Here is a 6,636-nt window from a genome sequence, read left to right as displayed (position 1 = left end):
ACACCTATCATCCGGGAACTTATCAGGAAATGAGTGGGTTCCCATCTTCCTGATCACATTTACTTTGGGTTTACTTTGGGGTCAGTTTAGTTAGGAAAAGGTATAAAACATGAGGAGTGAGAAGGGGAATTCAGTTCATCTTCTGGGGGGCTGCAACAACTGCTTTTCTTATCAACGCACGCTAGCATCTTTGGGACAATTTCAGAGCTTTGGATTTGGGTGAGAACTTTCAAATCTGGCGCTGGTTACAAAGGGTGGAGCTTTTGCTCATTGGGCTAGATACGAAAGTCTCTCTCTCTCAGCTTTAGGCTGGCAGCAACTCTCCAGGAAAGGTATATGCAACTATCTGGGCCTTTTTCCTTCCTTTTTTCTTTCTTTCTGTGTGGGTGAGCTTAATGTGAAAGTGTTTATAGGGCTAGTCTCTTTGCTTTAGTCTATCCAGTGTTGTTGAATGAATGAATAATAGTTAGAAAGCTGCTCATTGTTAACTGCAACTGTATACTGCAATATTTTTTCTTGTTCCTTCTCTTAATAAAACCACTCTTTATTTTACTTTCATTGTATGTGTTATTGGGTTAAGGGTAAAATTATACATGTTCTGGGGGTGACGTGCGGCTAACTCCAGCAAAAAGATCCTACTGCTCTGTTTTGGGGAATTTGGATTTCTAGTGAGCTCTGCTCATGAGGAAATTCAAGGTCCCTTCGTAACAGGACTACCAGCCAATAGCACTGGGAAAGATTGCAATCCTTTGCAAACATTCTCTTCACCCCTAAATTCAAATCATTTGTGAAAAAGTTAAAATATAGATCCCTGGGAATGGCACTCTGCATCCCATCCTTCCATTGTGAGAATTGCCTATTCAAAATGTTTATTCCTACTTTCATCTCCCTGTCCTCTTATCCCACAACTGCTAAGCTTACTCAGGTTTTAGAGATTGTACATGTTTCTCAGATGTTACAAAATCCCGCACAACCTCTTTGACTTATAATTAAAATCTGAGAGGAAAAAACAAATGCATGCATCATGGGCAATGATGGCTCCAGAAGGAACTTGCCGGATTGGGCAGAGCTGCTATTCTAACTTCCTGGCAAGTGAGTCACTGTTGCTTACCAGGAGAGGAAGGGAAAGGTGCCAGGGAAGTCACTGCAATGCAGATGCACCAGTAGGAGCACTGGAAATCTGCAGTGATCCACCTCACAGGAAACTAGCATAGCGGCTCAGCCCTCCCCCCCCCGGCAAGCAACTTCTGGATTGTTCTATCCAACCGCCAATGTCAAAGGGAGAAAAAATAGTCTGTCTTCAGCAAGGTTGTGCACAGCCTTCCTGATCTGCCCTCTGCCCCCGATCTGTGGGTCCTGAGAAGGGCCAATCTACACTGTCCCAACCAGGAGACCAGCTGCTCCACCATGGATCCATCCCCAAAGCCATTTGGGGGTGGAGCCATGAGGGGGTTCAACCCTATTTTAAAAATCTTGTCGGGAGTGGGGAGGGAAGGAGGTGCTGCATCTTCTTCTCTCCTCCCCTCCCCCACCATTGAGAGCAGACAGGTGGCGTGGTGGTGGTCACTGCTTCTTTGCCAGTGGCTTCTCTGAAGGAAGGGACACTGTCACCTATAGGAACAGCAACCAGCACTGACAGGATGAATTGTCCTACTTACCAGTTGATCAGCAGGAGGATTCCATCCTGCCTGCTCCTGCTCCTTTGTGAGCAGCTTCTCTGCAAGAGGGAAGCCACTCACAAAGGGGACTTGGATACCAGTCAGGGCTTGGGGAAGGGTTGGGCAGGAAAGGTCCTTACTTTCTGCCACACAGAGGTGCCTTTCCTGCCCATCCTCCTTCTTCCTGCCCATGCCTGGCACTCCTTTCTGCCCAGCAGCCCACCTCCAATAGCCCCAAATCATTCTGGGCCTCCCTGCCTGATCCGTAAAGCTCTCAACCGTACTCAGCTGAGACCCAAATGCCTCTGAATAGCTCCTATTTGGCTCAGGGCTCAGCTGAATCCAGTACACAGCCCTAGTCACCAGTCTCAATGGTCCCAGCTATTAGCTGTCAGTGATGCCCCTGCTATGTTTTAAAGAACATTGAGCTCTTTGAGTATTGTTCCTTTTGCATATTTTTTTCCCTCATTATTATTTGTTAGAGGAATATACTGGTCTCCAGTAGGCTGCTCGTGGATGATGGATAGACGTAAAGAAAGTTGTACTAGTCTATCTAAAATCTCCTTTTGGTCAATCACTGGTAGTGATCTAAAAGATTGAAGCAGCGCTTGTTCCTCCCTTCCTATAGAATCGTTCAATCTCCCATCCTTGAGGAGTTCCTCATGGGGCGATAAGTGGCCATGGCCCGAAGGCTGACTAGAGGTAGAATCTCCTTCCCATAAAGTCGCCTCCTGGGAGACCATGTTAGTTGTCGCTATCTGCCGCGGATCAAATTGTTGTAGATGTAGGCAGGATGTTAAGTCCTCGGCAGAGTAAAGATTTCAGGCGCTTTGAGGGAGTCCATTCTTTTCACATTTTGAGTATAAATCAGCATACTGCCAACACTTTTGAAAAGCATGTTACTATTAATTTCTCAATGACAGATATGTTCCCATTGTTGGCTGACATCATTGTGCCTGACTCTGAGGACAAATGAGGATTCTTACTGAATTGTGGACTGAGTGGAGAGGCAACACTTCTGTTTGATGGGTAACGGAAACAAGAACAAATCCCTGCACAGTATGTCCTCAGGTGATCATTTTAATGATATGGGTCTCACCCATGTTTTGGGGATTTGCTTTCTAGCCTATACCAAAACCACTATAAAATGAGCAGTTCTACGTGTCTTTTGGGGTTTTTTTAGGAATGACATCCTTCCTCTTCACAGGTAAGTTTCCTTAGGCTATGTTGACTAACCTGATATACTCTCAAAGTGCTTGTGAATGTTTATTTCTGGCAGCCAGATCTATGAACAACTCAGTTCTCTGGAAGCAAATTAATTATCTGGGATTTATTTTAGTTTTCTTTTCAGAAATGTTAGGTGCGGTGGAGGACTTTTTATGACACTGCATGAGATGGCTCCTGCAAGTTGCCTGTGACTATAAACAGCCATCTGATAAAACAGATCTCCAGAAATGCAGATTGAAATTCATTAGTCAAGCAGTTCATTTATTTCATGTTTCATCTAGCTTTGTAGCCAGTTTTTAAAATTCAATTCAGAGAAAACATTCAGAGTGAAGTTTAAGAGATCCGTCATATGAGCTATGTATTGAGGGGAAGGGATTACATTATCTCCACAGCTGCCATTTATATTGACTTGATCTAGAAAACATGTTTATATTCAGATGAAGGACAACTTACATATTGCGGAGCAACTTGGTATTTTTTTTATCTTCCACAGAAGCCTCACAAATGAATGGAAAATACACTTTCTGTAGGGGGAACAGCACACTGCAGGATGTAGCCACAATTCTACCTTGTTTTAAAATTCTCTTGACCCAAGTCGCAGAGCTAGATGTGATCAGTGCATTATGACAGTCAAATTAAAAAGAATGAGATGAAAGAAGCATGAAATGACTGGTGCTTTATTGTGGATATATCCTGCAAAATGTTCTTCACAATAGTGCATTAGTGTTGGATTTTTTTCTGCTTTAGTTTGTTTTGAGATGAGTCCCCAGTGCTACCACCACTGTTAAAGGGGCTACAGCACAACAAAAGTGTAACAAAAATAAGCCAGAATGTTTGGGTATAAAAAGTTACAGGATTTCAGCAGGAAGTTTCAGGATATGCACTGACTGCAAATGAAGCAGTGTGACCATTCCAAAATTTTTGCAGGCACAAATATTATTAAAAGTGGTATTATGTATGAATAACATTATGTGCAAAATAGCATCATGAGCACAAAACATCATGAATGTGCAATAAAAAGGACATCTAGAGAGGTTTTAAAAAGGCTAGACGGAGCTCTCCTTCACTGCAGTGACACATCAAGGCCTAATTGGGAATGCTCTAAAGAGACAAAATGTTTTGGAGCACAAAACAGTTTGGGACTTAGGTTGGAAATTTGTGGTACTTGTCACTAGTGCATTAGGGATGGCTGAATCTCTTAATGTTGGTTTCTGTTAGTGTTTCTTTTTTCCAGTCTCAGTTTGCCTCATTTCCATACCAGTTTGCAAACTTTTTTAAAAAAACTGCTTGAAAATTCATTTGCATTTTTGTGGACATTTTTCTGAATGTATCTATTTTTGCAAACAATTTCCCCTTTCTCCTCCTCTGTTTTATTTTACACTTACATGTGCTTTTTTGGTGCACACTTTCACCTAATAGATGCTTTTTTGAACACACTTTTTGGTTGGAGAACTGCATCACAAAATGTGGACAAGTGTGAATTCTGAAGACTAGCTGTATTTCGGTCCATGTTCAGGAAGTACAAATTAGGAAGGTTCATATTAAAATGAGAACTGAACTGAATGCCTCATCAGTCCCTAAAAAGAGATGTGATGAGTACAAGCAGTTAGGCGCCCTTGACACCTGCACAAGAAACTTCACAGAAACCTCACAGACAAAGGGGATTGCATTTGCTGTGGGCAGGGGAAAGAGTTACAAAATCCAAACGATTCAATTTATGACTCAAAGAGTCTTGAAGAAAGGGCAGCATATGTAATAAAAAAATAAATAAAGTGGTCCTGAGCTACAATCTTGCCCCAAGGAAAGTGGTTGTTGTGTCACCTAATCAGATTTCCTCTGCCTGTGTGTATGCCTTCCTCAAGCTGTTTCTTATCCATACAGCAGAGGTATCACACCTCAGGAAAAATAACTAGATGATGATGATGATACAGAGTTAAAATGATTTCAGGTATTCCATTAGAATTTTGGAAATTCTGGTTCTGTGAGGCTCAGGAACTGTACTACCAGAATAATCTCAGCACTCTCCAAACCAAATTTTGGGAAGGATCTTCTGGGTGTAACTCTGCTGATAGAAGGCCTTCATCAGCAGAATGGGGAGAGAGGCAATTTTCAGCAATTCCTCCTCCCCCTTGCAGCTGCCCTCAAAAAATATCCCCCTGCTTTAGACAGTTTGTGGAGATGGAGTGATCTCACAGATAGTGTGCTGGATTAAAAAGAGTTTAGGCGCTTTCTGCACCTTTTCCCTTCTTGGGAATTGTGGCCAGGAAAGCACTCATTGTTGAGTGGGAAAGTAGTCAGAGAGGTAAGGATTAATTAGCCCTGCCCACATTAAATTCAGGATATCTTTAATGCAGAGGAATGGAGGGGAAATGCTGGTGCTATTATTTATAGCTTGCTTTTTTGTGAGTTTTGTCAATGTGTTTCAAAAATGAAAAGTTTGGGTTTTATCCCTGTCTGGATATGACTCCACATCCTTCTCCAATCTTGGAAGATATTCTCCCTAATCTCAGACATAACAGAGGCTGGTTATGACTAGTCTGGTGTGATATATTCTGCACATGAACAGAGATTATTATTTCACACTATCAAGACTGAGTCATGCATTGCAAATATGTTCTGCTGATATGCCCTGGCTCAAGTGAAACAATCATTTTTTGTATATATTGGTTGTAATACTTTGCTCTTTCAATTTAGAAAAAAAGGTGTTTTTGATAATGAAAAGTTAAATTGATTTTTGGGGGGAGGAAAACTACATGCAACTGGAATCAAGTGTTCCTCACATATTAGAGGTGCTATACAAGTCCTATTGTAATTAAAATAGCAAGGTTAAAAATTGCCATCCTACCACTCAAAATGTTTCCAGGTGTCCCTAAGAGTCTGCTAAAAGAAAAATAATGCCTCTAAGCTAACGACATAAGGAACAATGCCAGGGTGGAATGATGAGAGAAGGGTGTGCAAAGGTGGATGGGGAGAAGACGGAGGTCTCTGTTGTGACTGATATGTCAGGCTTATGATCAGAGGCAATGATTCTGCATGGAAAGTAGATCCTTCTAGTTGCTCCCCCCTGTCCCCCCAAAATTCAACTTCAGTACAAAAATCAACAAGCACAACAACCCCAGATGTATTTGCCCACAGTTTGGCAGGTTACTTGTGCATGGGCACTTTTCTCACATCTGCAGTTTTCAGACAAATTGCCTACAAAACATTAGAAGGGATTTAGTGATTCCATTTATACCCACCCAAAAACTATAAAACGTTAGTAGGCTTGTGTGAAAACTGCTGCAGCTATCCTTCCGAAATTGGCAGGAGTCATGCCTCCTGAAACAGTCATCAAAACTGTGCCCCAAAATAAAAAAAAATTCAATAACAAATCAAACTGTAGCATTTCCCTTCACACACACATACACACACCTGGACATCTGTCTATAATTTACAGTCTTTATGCACTCTAAGTGACTTACTACTGAACATTTCATCCACTCCTGTAAAATGGGGAAAAGGTTATAGCCATTTTTAAATTTCCTAATAGTGAATGGGGAAATGAAATGGTTTTGGACTGGTTTATTTCCAATCTCATATTGCATCTGGGAGAAAAAGCAGGTGGGGAGTGGTTTGCCATGGGAAAATGATGAGTGGAGAAAAGGTTCAACACCTTCTCTGGCTTCCATCTTGAAATTCCCCCTACCTTGCTGTTTTATGCCTAACTTAGGTGCAACCTGTTTTCCTGGGTCAAAGGTCTGCACCATACTAT

This window comes from Rhineura floridana, chromosome 2, assembly GCF_030035675.1.
Source record: "Rhineura floridana isolate rRhiFlo1 chromosome 2, rRhiFlo1.hap2, whole genome shotgun sequence".
Lineage (NCBI taxonomy): Eukaryota > Metazoa > Chordata > Lepidosauria > Squamata > Rhineuridae > Rhineura > Rhineura floridana.
The sequence above is the reverse complement of the archived record's forward strand: the minus strand, read 5'-3'. Positions refer to the sequence as shown.